At 49.7% G+C, this 13,178-nt stretch overlaps 1 long non-coding RNA gene across 1 annotated transcript in view; it reads left to right on the top strand.

Moving 5' to 3' along the window:
• The window catches only part of LOC132244526 (uncharacterized), a 113,114-nt gene extending 101,614 nt beyond the window's left edge, over positions 1-11,500 (top strand). Inside the window, exon 3 of the long non-coding RNA XR_009456086.1 lies at positions 9,017-11,500. This is a non-coding gene — a long non-coding RNA (uncharacterized LOC132244526). The remainder of the gene's footprint in view (positions 1-9,016) is intronic.
• Positions 11,501-13,178: the final 1,678 nt, after the last annotated feature.

Raw genomic sequence — 13,178 nt, 5'->3', positions numbered from 1 at the left:
TGCTGAAGCTGGGCTTGCCTGCAGGGAAACAGAAAGTAAGGAGAGGGGGAAGGACTGCTCTGATATTGACTGTGTAGCTGGCCAGTGACTGTGATCCTCCCTGAGGTTCCTTCCAATCCCAGTGCTCTGGTGGAGAGATGGAAAAACAGCATAAAAAGCAGCATTGTTTGAACTGAGCTGCTTTCTACCTTGGGGTCAGTTTTCCAGCAGCTCAGCAATGTCAGACAACAAAGGCTAGCATTAATTTCATAGTTTCACAGTAGCTAGGGTCAGGAGGGACCTGAACAGATCATCTAGCCTGACCCCCTGCCACAGGCAGGAATGAATGCTGGGTTCACAAGACCCCAGACAGGTGATCATCCAACCTCCTCTTGAATTTGCCCAAGGTAGGGGTGAGGACCACTTCCTTGGGAAGTTGGTTCCAGATTTTGGCCGCCCTAACTGTAAAATATTGCCTTCTGATCTCTAACTTAAACCTATTCTCCATCAGCTTATTACCACTGTTCCTCATCACCCCAGGTGGTGCTGGGGAGAAAAGGGCTCTACTTGTTTCCTGTTGATCTCCCCAATAAGTTTGTAGGCAGTCACCAGGTCCCCCCTCAGCCTCCTCTATCTGAGGCTGAACAGGTTCAGGTCTCTCAGTCTCTTCTCATAGGGCCTGTCCTGCTGCCCTCTCACCAAGCAGGTGGCCCTCCTCTGAACCCGCTCCAGGCTGGCCACATCCCTTTTGAAGTGCAGCGCCCATGACTGGACGCAGTACTCCAACTGCGGCCTGACCAAAGTCGCATAGAGGGGGAGCGTAACAGGTCACCCTCCCCAGTGCCATCTTCCTGGTCATCCGCATGTTGCGTGGGGTGCCCTTGGAGCCCTCTTGGAATCCTTCTGTCCTGCCCTAATCTCTCCTGCCACGTCTTGATGGAAATTATTATGCGAGCGGGAGACTGCCTATTATACTGGGTATGTTGGGGTCTCTCCTAGGATGGCCGGACCCCTTTTTTCCTCTAGCTAGGCCTCCCTGTCCAAACCCACCAACCAGGGTTCAACTCTGAGGGTCTAGCTTTTCCTTCCAGTGCCTGGAGGATCGTGGCCCCCTTTCCTGCTCCCTTTTGGAGCATGGCACTCCCCGACCCAGAGGCATGGGCACCAGTCCCACAGCAAGGGGGCTTAGTCAAGGATGCACTGCAGAGTAGGAGTTTTGAAGGGATGGGAGCCCAAGAAGGGTGGCTGTGCCTTAAGGACACGATCCTTCAGGCACAAAGCAAGACGATCCCCAAGCGAGGCAAAAGAGGGAAAGGGGCCAGGAGGCTTCCATGGCTGACCAGAGAAATCCAGGGCAGCCTAAGGGCCAGAAGGGGAGCACATAAAAAGTGGAAACAAGGTGAGATCACTAAAGATGAATATACCTCCTCTGCTCGTGCTTGTAGGGAGGCAGTTAGACGGGCCAAAGGTACCATGGAGCTGAGGATGGCAACCCAAGTAAAAGACAACAAGAAATTGTTTTTTAGATATATTGGGAGTAAAAGGAAGGCCCAGGGAGGAATAGGACCCCTGCTAAATGGGCAGAAACAATTGGTGACAGATAGGGGGGACAAGGCTGAACTCCTCAATGAGTTCTTTGCCTCAGTGTTCCTAAGTGAGGGGCACGTGTTCCTAAGAGGGCAGTGTTCCTAAGTGTTCCTAAGTGAGGGGCACGACAAGTCTCTCACTGGGGTTGTAGAGAGGCAGCAGCAAGGCGCCAGACTTCCATACGTAGATCCTGAGGTGGTGCAGAGTCACTTGGAAGAACTGGATGCCTTTAAGTTGGCAGGCCCGGATGGGCTCCATCCGAGGGTGCTGAAGGCACTGGCCGACATCATTGCAGAGCCACTGGCGGGAATATTCGAACGCTCGTGGCGCACGGGCCAAGTCCCGGAGGACTGGAAAAGGGCTAACGTGGTCCCCATTTTCAAAAAGGGGAGGAAGGAGGACCCGGGCAACTATAGGCCAGTCAGTCTCACCTCCATCCTTAGTAAAGTCTTTGAAAAAATTATCAAGGCTCACATTTGTGAGAGCCCGGCAGGGCAAATTATGCTGAGGGGAAACCAGCACGGGTTTGTGGCGGGCAGATCGTGCCTGACCAATCTAGTCTCTTTCTATGACCAGGTTACGAAACGCCTGGACACAGGAGGAGGGGTGGATGTCGTATACTTAGACTTCAGGAAGGCCTTCGATACGGTATCCCACCCCATACTGGTGAACAAGTTAAGAGGCTGTGACTTGGATGACTACACAGTCCGGTGGGTGGCGAATTGGCTGGAGGGTCGCACCCAGAGAGTCGTGGTGGATGGGTCGGTCTCGACCTGGAAGGTTGTGGGCAGTGGGGTCCCGCAGGGCTCGGTCCTTGGATCGATACTCTTTAATGTCTTCATCAGTGACTTGGACGAGGGAGTCAAATGTACTCTGTCCAAGTTTGCAGATGACACAAAGCTATGGGGAGAAGTGGACACGCCGGAGGGCAGGGAACAGCTGCAGGCAGACCTGGATAGGTTGGACAAGTGGGCAGAAAACAACAGAATGCAATTCAACAAGGAGAAATGCAAAGTGCTGCACCTAGGGAGGAAAGATGTCCAGCACACCTACAGCCTAGGGAATGACCTGCTGGGTGGCACAGAGGTGGAAAGGGATCTTGGAGTCCTAGTGGACTCCAAGATGAACATGAGCCGGCAGTGTGACGAAGCCATCAGAAAAGCCAATGGCACTTTATTGTGCATCAGCAGATGCATGACGAATAGGTCCAGGGAGGTGATACTTCCCCTCTATAGGGCGCTTGTTAGACCGCAGTTGGAGTACTGCGTGCAATTCTGGGCACCACACTTCAAGAAGGATGCGGATAACCTGGAGAGGGTCCAGAGAAGGGCAACTTGTATGGTCAAGGGCCTGCAGACCAAGCCCTACGAGGAGAGACTAGAGAAACTGGACCTTTTCAGCCTCCGCAAGAGAAGGTTGAGAGGCGAACTTGTGGCTGCCTTTAAGTTCATAACGGGGGCACAGAAGGGAATTGATGAGTATTTATTCACCAAGGCGCCCCTGGGGGTTACAAGAAACAATGGCCACAAGCTAGCAGAGAGCAGATTTAGATTGGACATAAGGAAGAACTTCTTCACAGTTCGAGTGACCAAGGTCTGGAACGGGCTCCCAAGGGAGGTGGTGCTCTCCCCTACCCTGGGGGTCTTCAAGAGGAGGTTAGATGAGTATCTAGCTGGGGTCATCTAGACCCAGCACTCTTTCCTGCTTATGCAGGGGGTCGGACTCGATGATATATTGAGGTCCCTTCCGACCCTAACATCTATGAATCTATGAATCTATAAGGGGGTCACAAATTCAAAACCAGGGCATGACACCAGCAGTCCAAACAAAAACAAAAATATACCCAGGTGCACCAGGCCTTTCCAGCTTTTTACAATCATCCCTCGAGTACCGGGGTTTGTTTTGTCCCAAACTGTGCCTTTACTGGCATTTGGGCTCTCCGCAGCAGGTCCCCAAAAATGAGGCCTCCTCCGTCCCCTAATAGCCTCACCCAAACCTCTGGGCCAATAAATAGCAAACAAAACACAAGCCCCTGGGCTATAACGTAAACTCAAGCCGCCCAGCTATAACAACATGCAAGCCACACCAGGGAATAATCCATCCCACAACAGCATCAAAGACTGTACCTGCAGTCAGGCCTCTCCTCCTTCACTTGCCTCGGGAGAGCTCCTTCCCCCTTGGCTGCTGGCAGGGAACCCCCTGCCTGGCCTCAGCCCTGGGGTTTAAAAGTGAGCCAGACCCTGTGCCTTCCGGTCAGCAGACCGTTGGCAGGTGTGGGTCACTAGCTCAATCTGGTTGCCCCTAGCAACCTGCACCTGGGTAACTATCTCTGCTCTATGAGTAGCAGGCACCTTAGTGCCCTGCTACAGGGAGTATCACCTCTCTGGACTGGCTTGAGATGCACCTTTGGATGCATGACAAGGTATGGCTGGCCTTGCTGGCTGCGGTCTGGCATTGGCAGCTCATGTTCATCTTGGAGTCAATAATGACTCTGAGATCCCTTTCCGCCTCTGTGCTTTAAAGAGGGGAACTCCCCAGCCTGTATGTATGCTGTGGATTCCTTCTCCCAAGGTGTAGCACCCTGCATTTGTCTACGTTGAACCCCATTCTATTCTCATCTGCCCAATTTGTAGTCTGTCTAAATGTAGTTGCAGCCTCTCTCTCCATTCAAGTGTGTCCACCTTACCCCACATCTTAGTGTCATCAGTAAACTTGGACAGCGTGCTTTCCACCCCCTTGTCCAAGTCACTGATGAAGATGTTAAACAGTGCGGGCCCGAGGACTGAGCCCTGGAATACCCCACTGCTCACATCTCACCAGGTTGAGTACAACCCGTCCACCACTACTCTGGGTGCGCCCCATCAGACAATTTTTTTCCCATCCAACTGTGCAGGCATCAATGCCACAGTCACTTAATTTATTGATGAGGATGGGGTGAGTTACAGTGTCAAAGGCCTCCTTAAAGTCTAGAAAGACTACGTCCACGGCGACACCATAATCCAAGGATTTCATTACTTGGTCATAAAAGGCAATCAGGTTTGTCAGGCAGGACCTGCCTTTGATGAATCCATGCTGTTTGCCCTTGAGCATGATCTCCCCTGCTGGCCCCCCCACAAATGTGCTCCTTTTCCTAAGCTAGCAATTTCCTACTTGCTAGCTTAGCAAGTGGGATTCATCATTATTTTTTGCTTTCTATACCCTTTTATTTTATTATTATATTCATTGATTCCTTTTAATTTACACCTTCCCCAAAATCCTCTTTTTGTTTAGTCTATCTTGATTCTTTTCAAATCTGTGCTTTCTCTCACAGTGTGCATTCCATTCACTGTGCAGGGAAACACAGCATATATTGCATATTATAATATAGAATTTATATAGGAACACATACATACATACATACATACATACATACATACATATAATATATATATATATATTTATTTTATTTATTACACAAATACATACATACATTACATAAATACACATACAATTATCTTATCTACATATATTACATAAATCAGAAAACATTACAGAAGAAGACACAGATTTTCCAGCACAAAAAGGAAAAGACAAGACACTATGAAACACACCATGAAATGTACTGGAAAGGCAGCTGCAAGCCTTCAGGGAAGAGTGGAAGAGGGGATAAAAGGAGAGCTGCAAGTTCTGCCCTCCAAACTGAGATGCAGCCTTTTTGCTACAACAAGAAGGCATGAGGCTTCCACTAGTTTTACAGGCAGCAAGAAGAGGGGGAGCAGTGACAGTGGCACTGCCTGTGCCTGAGTCTCCATCCCCTCCAAGAGCACCAGCCATAACTCTTTCCCACTACCACCATGACAACAAATAGCAGCACCAGCATGACAGTCTCCTCCACCCTCATTTCAGTTCTCACCCTGAGTCTTCCAGTGCCAGAGGAAGAGCTGGAGCTGGAGTTGAGTGCCATAGCAGGGAAATTCTGGTGAAGGAGTGGGGGTCATCTGAGTTTGTGCTCAAGCTTCCCCTAGAGCCAGGTCTCCTTCCCCAGAAGGCACTTCAGAGGAGGCTGAGGTAGAGGGTGTGGAGGCAAGAGGCTCAGCTGAGTCCACTCCTCCTGTTGCTGTGCCTCTGCCTGCTGAGGAGGGGGAAAGGGCAGCATCACCCAAAACCACTGGGGAGATGCTTTCTATGGATGGTCAGCCCTTCTCCTTAGTTGAGCGGCCAGGGTTCAGGTGACTCATGGAGCTCATGGCTCCATCATATCAAGTGCCCACATGCACCATCTTCAGCAGGATGGTGGTGCCCTTCCTGTATGAGGCATGCAGGGAGTACTTGAGGGAGGAACTGCATAAGGCAGGTGGCCTTACACTTCACCTCAGACTTCTGGAGCAGCCAGGGTAGAGATCATGCATACCTCTCCCTCACAGGACATTGGTGCAACCAGTCCCGCTGTTGGTGGGCTCTCCTTCAATCCAAGGTGATGGATGAGTCCCACATGGCAACAGAGATCATGGGGATCATGAACCACTTGGTGCAGGGGTGGTTTGTTGGGCAGGGCAACCTTACCCATAGGTTCATGGTCACTGACAATGTGGCCAATGTGATCAAGGCTGTCCATAAGGCCAACTTTGTTGGCATCCGCTGTGTGGCACACAAGTTCCACCTTATTCTCAGGGATGGCTTGGTGGGGGACAGGGCTGGCGGTGATGGAGCCAGCACCACCAGCAAGCTCATTTCCAAATGCAGGAAGGTGGCAGGCTATTTCCATTGGAGCATCAAGGCAGGCAAGATGCTGTGGGACAAAAAGGCAGAGTTGAACATCCCACAGCACAGACTCATGCAGGACGTGGAGACTTGGTTGAACTGCACATACCTGATGCTCAAGAGGCTGGTGGAGCAACAGAAGGCCATCCATAAGATGGCCATGCTCAGGGAGATTGGGATCACCAGCCCCCTTAACAGAGACAAGTGGAATACCATCTCCCAGATCTTGGTGGTCCTCAGGCCCTTCCTCTAGGTCAACAAGACCCTCAGAGCTGGCGATGCTCTCCTTAGCCAAGTGATCCCTGTAGTGAGGGAACTTCAGAACCAAATGGAAAAGTTCCAGGGGATCAATGTTCCTGGCTGGGGCAAGCTTTTGTCACCAGATGTGTAGGCACTGGTGAGGCGGCTGAAGGAGAGCATCAGGAAATGGCTTGATCCCTTGCGGTCCAGTATGGTCCATGTGCTGAAAGCCATGTGTGATCCAAGGGTAAAGGGAAGCATATGTGGCACCCAAAGCCTGAAGCAGTGGACAGAGGTGATGGTAGAGAGTCAGGGAGGCAGAATAGTGGAGGTGGGGGGACGTGGAAGAGGGGGTCCAGTTTCCCATGCTGGTATGCCATCCACCAGCCAGTCTTCTCCTCCACCACAGGCGCTGTCAATGTGGGCCAAGGGCATGACTTCCATGGTGGGGTCCAGAGGCACCAGACCCCACATCAAGCAGGAAGCTATGCCCTTGGCTGCCTATCTTGCTGAGGATGTGGAGCCACTGTGGTGCAACCCCTTGGCCTACTGGGCAAGCCACCTCCAGATGTGGCCATGGTTGCCTGGGAACACCTGTCTTATCTACCAACTAGTTTTCCAAGTGAGAGGGTGTTCAGCTGTGGAAAGCCCAGACCCATCATGTCTTTGACAGGCCTGAGGCTTGCTGTTTGCAGTGGAGTTGTGAGGCTCCAGGTGAGCTTAGCTTAGCTGCCTGGGATGCCAGCTTTCAGGTTGAAAAATCCTTTGTCAGGCTGAGGAAGCACCTGCAGTTTGTGTGTGTGTTGTTCCTGGATGGAAAAGTGACTTGTAAATTCCCTTTGAGGATCAGGCCTGAGAGACTGGAGACAGGTGGTGTTCTGTTCTTGTATTTGATAGATTTTTGTTGTGTGCCCATTCTGATGTACAGTTGTTGCTTGGTGTCTCCATGTATTTTCCAGATATGTATTGTATTGTGAAGACATCTGCATACTAGAGATATTGTTGGCAGGTTTAGTGTGTCTTGTCATGGCATGGCCTGGATCCATTCAGTGTGTTTTGGCTATAGGAAGTTGGATTCTGGTAATGAGGTTAGAGAGGTTCAGTGTTTGTTTGAATTTACAAACCACTTTTCATAGACGAGCCTATGAACTGCACTTGATGAACCTCCTAGGTACAGAAACTCATGGACACAATATAGACGTTGGAATTCTGACACACTACAATGTGCCAACCATCTGACTCTCCAGGTACTTCTCCACTTTTACCTGAGCTGCTACATCCCCCCTCCACCCCAGCCTGTCCGTCACCCCCTGACACCTCCATTTCCATTTTTGCTGACTGGCTTTCTTGCCTGCATTGCATGCCAGCCTCTGACATCTTTACAATTCCTTCCATCCAGGAACAGCACACACACCAACTGCAGGTGCTTTCTCAGCCTGATGAAGGGTTTTTAAACCCAAAAGCTTGCTAAGATATATTTCTCTAACTATTCAGTTGGTCTACTAAAAGATACAAGATTGACCCAAAGAACCTTGTCTGCCAGTGCCATGTCCTTAGACCATCACCACTAGCAGCTGTCCCCAGTCAGCTGACCAGAAAGAGGAAGGGCCCTGGGCATATCTAAGCCCCAGGGCTGGGGCTGGCAGAGGGCGTTCTCTGCCAGCTGCTGAAGAAGAAGCTTCTGCAGGAGAGGAAAGAAAGGCTCTGTGACAGTTTGGCTGCCTAAAATGCTGCTGGTGCTACTGTGCTGCTTACTAAGTTATTATTGCCTGTTGTTATTTTAAGTGGTGGACTGAGATGAGGCTGTAGGGATGGAGGAGGCCTCATTGGGGCACACTACCATGTCGAGTACCAGCACCAGTGCCAGTGAGGGCGTGCCTTAACACACACAAAAAGTCGCACATGTCACGAGTTTTGCTTATCAACAGCTTGAGGGCAGTTTCCCAGAAACCTCTGCACCTATCTCCTTGAAACTGGCAGGCTTTATGGAGCCTGCAGGGGCTACCATGCTGGCAGTTTTCACCCCACTATGGCTTAACATGCACGTGTGACATGAGTTTAGTTTTCAAGACTTTAAAGTGTAGTTTCCCAGAAATTCCTTGCACCTATCTCCTTGAAACTTTGCAGGCCTGCTGCGCTCATAAGGGGGTACCATGTCTGCTTTTGTAATCCAAATCTGCCAGAAAATGACAAAATTATAGGCAGTTTCATGCTTCCCAATTATATCCTATGGGCAAAACATAGAAACAGTGTTGAAACAGTGAAACAGTTTTGACAAAATGAAATGGAACAGTGCTTTGAAATGAAACAAAGTTCAAAATGAAACACTGTCCTGTTGAAATGGCAAAATGGAAGTCTAAATGAAACAGTGCTGTTTTCCACAGCCCTAGTGCACAGTCTCTTGGTACAGTGCATGTTAACTCTGAAATGTTGCAAACCCTCAAAAAGCCTCTCTCTCCTTGCTCTGCAGGTCCAGCAACTGCACATGGGAGAGAACCAACAGCTACCTGTGGGGATGCTCTGGCAAGGATGTCACCTCCATCAGCTGGAGTCCTCAGCATACATCACCTCCACCAGCAGAGCACCCACAACAAAACCCTGTTGCTGGACTGGCTGGTCACTGTAGTGAAGGTCAGGGTGTCGAGGATGTGGCATGGGAGTGGGATAGGGACCAGTAAGACCATGCCTTCAGGGACCAGCTCCTCACCAATGAGGAGAAGCACCTTACCCTCCTTGAGAGGATGATAGAGGCCCAGAAGCAGCAGGCTGCCATGGTGGCCCAGGCAGGGGAGCCAATGGAGGAGAACTGCCAGGTGCTGTACACCATCATGGCCCTGGTGGTCACCTTTGTGGTGTCCACTACCCAACCTCTAGCTCTGCCTGCCCCCTGGCAGCTGGCCACCACCCAGCCTCCAGTCCCAGCTCTGGACCTAGCCCTGGCCTGCTTCTGGCAGCTGCCTGTCACCCAGCCTCCAGCTTCAGCCACACCTGCCCCCTGGTGGCTGCCAGTGACCCCATGCCTCCTCAGTGGGCCTGGGAGGAGGTCCAGCAGCACCTGCAGCAGCCAGTGCCTCCTGTGGCAGAATGCCATCTCTGTCTCTCCCCAAACTCTGTTATCAGGCTGATGACCTATCTCACAATTTGGTTACCATGGTCACTGGACAGCAGACACCCTGGACCCCATTGGCTTCAGGTAATCCTGGGTTATAACCTGAGCTGGATACATTTCTGAGAGAGGGGGAAACAAGCTCCCTCTGCCTATATGACTGGCCTAACACACCTGGGTGGGGGCTTAAACTCCTATTGTCTTAAGTGATATCATCATGACTGGGAGAGGTCTAGAGACCCTGCCAGTCTACCTGGCAACCAGTGATGCATTTCAAATTGGTTGGCTGGCAGCCAACAACTTCTGGCCTTCATTGGATGAGGTAAATGAGGTCATAAGGTCTATATAACTTAAAGACTGCCCAGGAGGAGGAGCAGCAGCCATAATGAAAACTCTCAGAGAAGCTGGACCATCTGAAACTTGCTCTCTCTCTTGAAACCTCATGGTCAATGAACTACTTGCCTCCAGAAGAAATCTCCACCTGCCTCTGGATGATACTTGTGAGTAAGCTACCTGAGATCTAACTAGATATATAGCTTGCAGTAATACAGATGCATAATCAAAGGCTACCATGCCACTGTTTGCTGTAAGAGATTTCTCTGACATTGCACTACCCTGTACCCTATTCCAAACCTACTCCTTGTAACCAATAAAGTTCTCCTCTGTACCTAGCATGGGAGACTTCTTGGGAGAGGGTCTAGATTATGCATTGGGGTTCCCTTGGTTCAGCTGACTAAGGGAGACCACTATTTCATAGATTTCATAGACATTGGGGCTGGAAGGGACCTCAGAAGATCATTGAGTCCAGCCTCCTGCCCCAGGGGCAGGAAGTCAGCAGGGATCATAGGATCCTAGAAAGAGAAACATCCAGATGTCTTTTGAAGGTGTTCAGAGTAGGTGCTTGAGCTACCTCTGGTGGCAATCTATTCCAAACCTTGGGGGCTCAGACAGTAAAGAAGTTCTTCCTTATGTTCATCCTGAAACAGTCATGGAGGAGTTTGTGACCATTCAACCTTGTTATCCCTTGGGGCACTCTGGTGAACATGTATCATGAACTGAACTATTGTAGATAATGTTAACATAGAATGTAATAAAAGTAAATATAACCATGTTAGTCTTGTCCTATAAGCAACATGAAAACTCCATTTTGTATCCTTCTGCTTGACATAAGTGAATGAACTCTGCATAGCCTTTATGTACGAGTGTGTGTAAAAGGGTAAATGGTGAGAGAATGGCATAGAGATGGGAGAAGAAGATTTAACTGTTTATGTAAGCAACAAGACACCAAATATAAGTTACCACCCAATAACTAACTAACAAATGGTTGAAGAATCCCTTTGAAGCTCGAGGGCACAAAGAACATAACAGAAGAAGAAATTCTACCAGACAGGCAACATGAACACTCCAAAGCTAAAATAAGCTGAAGACAGAAGAAGAGCAACTGCAAAAACAGAAGCTGGGTATGGAAAAACCTCAAAGCACTGAAACAAAGGATGCGAATCCCTATAAAAGAACACTTTGAAACGGCCAAGTTGGGTGAGTCTTTTTCTCTCCTGCTGTTTCATTGGAGCACAGATGCATCTGTTCACCCCGCTCCAGCTGTTATCTTTAAATCTGCTATCTTCAAATCATCATCATCTACTCAATAAGCCAGGGTTGGCCACCCTGGGCTGATATTAAGCACTATTGCTGGTAACTATATCTAGTGTATGTGTGGATAAAATAGTTGTTTTGTGTATGTGTATGCCTGTGTGTAATGATGTGTATGATGATTTGTGTTTGTATAAATGGTGTGCCCAAACCTCTATGTCTAACTCACGTAATCAATAAATGTGGCACCTTGCCTTATCCCCCTTTATAAAGTCTCACTTGTGATTTGAGCAATTGGCAATTTGTGTAACAAATAGATGTTCCCCCAGATCCTGATAAGCACCCCTGATAAACTTATAGGTGGTCACCAGATCACCCCTGAGCCTGCGCTTTTCCAGGCTGAAGAGTCCCATGGCTCTCAGCCTCTCTTCATAAGGTCTGCTTTCCTGACCTCTGATCATATGCATGGCTCTCCTCTGCACCCTCTCAAGCTTCTCCACATCCTTTTTGAATTGTGGAGTCCAAAACTGGATGCAGTACTTCAGCTGTGGCCTCACCAAAGCTGAGTACAATGGGAGAATGATGTCCTGGGATTTACTTGAGAAGCATCTATGGATGCAAGCAAGCATTTTACTTGCTTTTCTAGCAGCAGTATCACATTGAAGGCTCATGTTCATCTTGTGATCAATGATGACCCCCAAGTCCATTTCGTCTATAGTACTAGACAGCGTAGCACTGCCGAGCCTATAAGCATGCTGCAGCTTTTTCTTCCTAAGGTGGAGAACCTTGCATTTTTCAGTGTTAAACACCATCAGGTTCTCATCCGCCCATTTCCTGAGCCTGTCAAGGTCTGCCTGGATCACCTTCCTGTCCTCAGGTGTGGACGCTTTACCCCAGAGTTTGGTGTCATTGGCAAACTTGGCTAGTCCGCTTCTGACACCAATGTCTACATCATTAATGAAGATGTTAAATAGTATAGGACCAAGGACAGAGCCTTGGGGGACCCCACTGGTCACAGGACACCATGACGATTGACTTCCATCAACCACCACCCTCAGAGTCCTACCATGGAGCCAATTCCCCGGCAAGCGGATCATGGTGTGGCTGAGTCCGCAATTAGCTAGTTTTACTAAGAGGTGATCATGGGATACCAGATCAAAGGCTTTTTTAAAGTCAAGATATATGACATCAATCTCTTCTTTGTCCAGGTGATAGGTCACCTGGTCATAGAAGGAAAGGAGATTGGTTAAGCAAGACCTACTTGCAACAAACCTGTGCTGGCTAGCCCTCAGGATGTTGCCATCAGCCTGTCTGTTAAGAATGACCTCTTTGATAATCTTTTCTAAGACCTTCCCTGGATAGAGGTCAGGCTGATTGGCCTATGGTTTGCCGGATCTACTTTCCTCCCTTTCTTGAAGATAGGCACCACACCGGCCTTCTACCAATCACCAAGCACTTCACCAGAGTTCCAGGAGTTCTCAAGGTGTTCCTTCATGAGGTCAGCATTGATGAAGGGTAAGTGTTGCAGGGCACCTTAGTGCCTGCTCCTAGAGAGGAGAAACTGCCAGAGAGAGAACCCTAGCAGAGCCGATTGAGCGCAGCTGCGGGTTGCAGGAGCAACTAAGGGGAGCCAGCTGGCCAGAAGGGGGCAGGGCCTGGCCTTTGTAAAGCCCAGGGCTGAAGCCAGGCTAGCAGTTCTCTGCCAGCAGCCTGGGACGCAGGAGCTCTGGGAGTGAGGATGTGGAAAGGAGCATGACTTGCAAGTACAGCTCATGATAGCCCTGAGAGGATGGGCACTAGGGTTTAGCCAGGGGGCTTTAGGTTTGTGTTACAGCCAGGAGGCTTGAGTTTGTCTGGCTTTGTTATTACACCTGGAGGCTTGGGTGAGGCTGTAGGGGTTGGAGGAGGCCTCAACTATAGGGACCCCAGAGAGTGT

This window comes from Alligator mississippiensis, chromosome 12 (genome assembly GCF_030867095.1).
Source record: "Alligator mississippiensis isolate rAllMis1 chromosome 12, rAllMis1, whole genome shotgun sequence".
In the NCBI taxonomy this organism is placed as follows: domain Eukaryota; kingdom Metazoa; phylum Chordata; order Crocodylia; family Alligatoridae; genus Alligator; species Alligator mississippiensis.
Note: the sequence above shows the minus strand (reverse complement) of the source record. Positions and strands in the feature narration are given on the sequence as shown.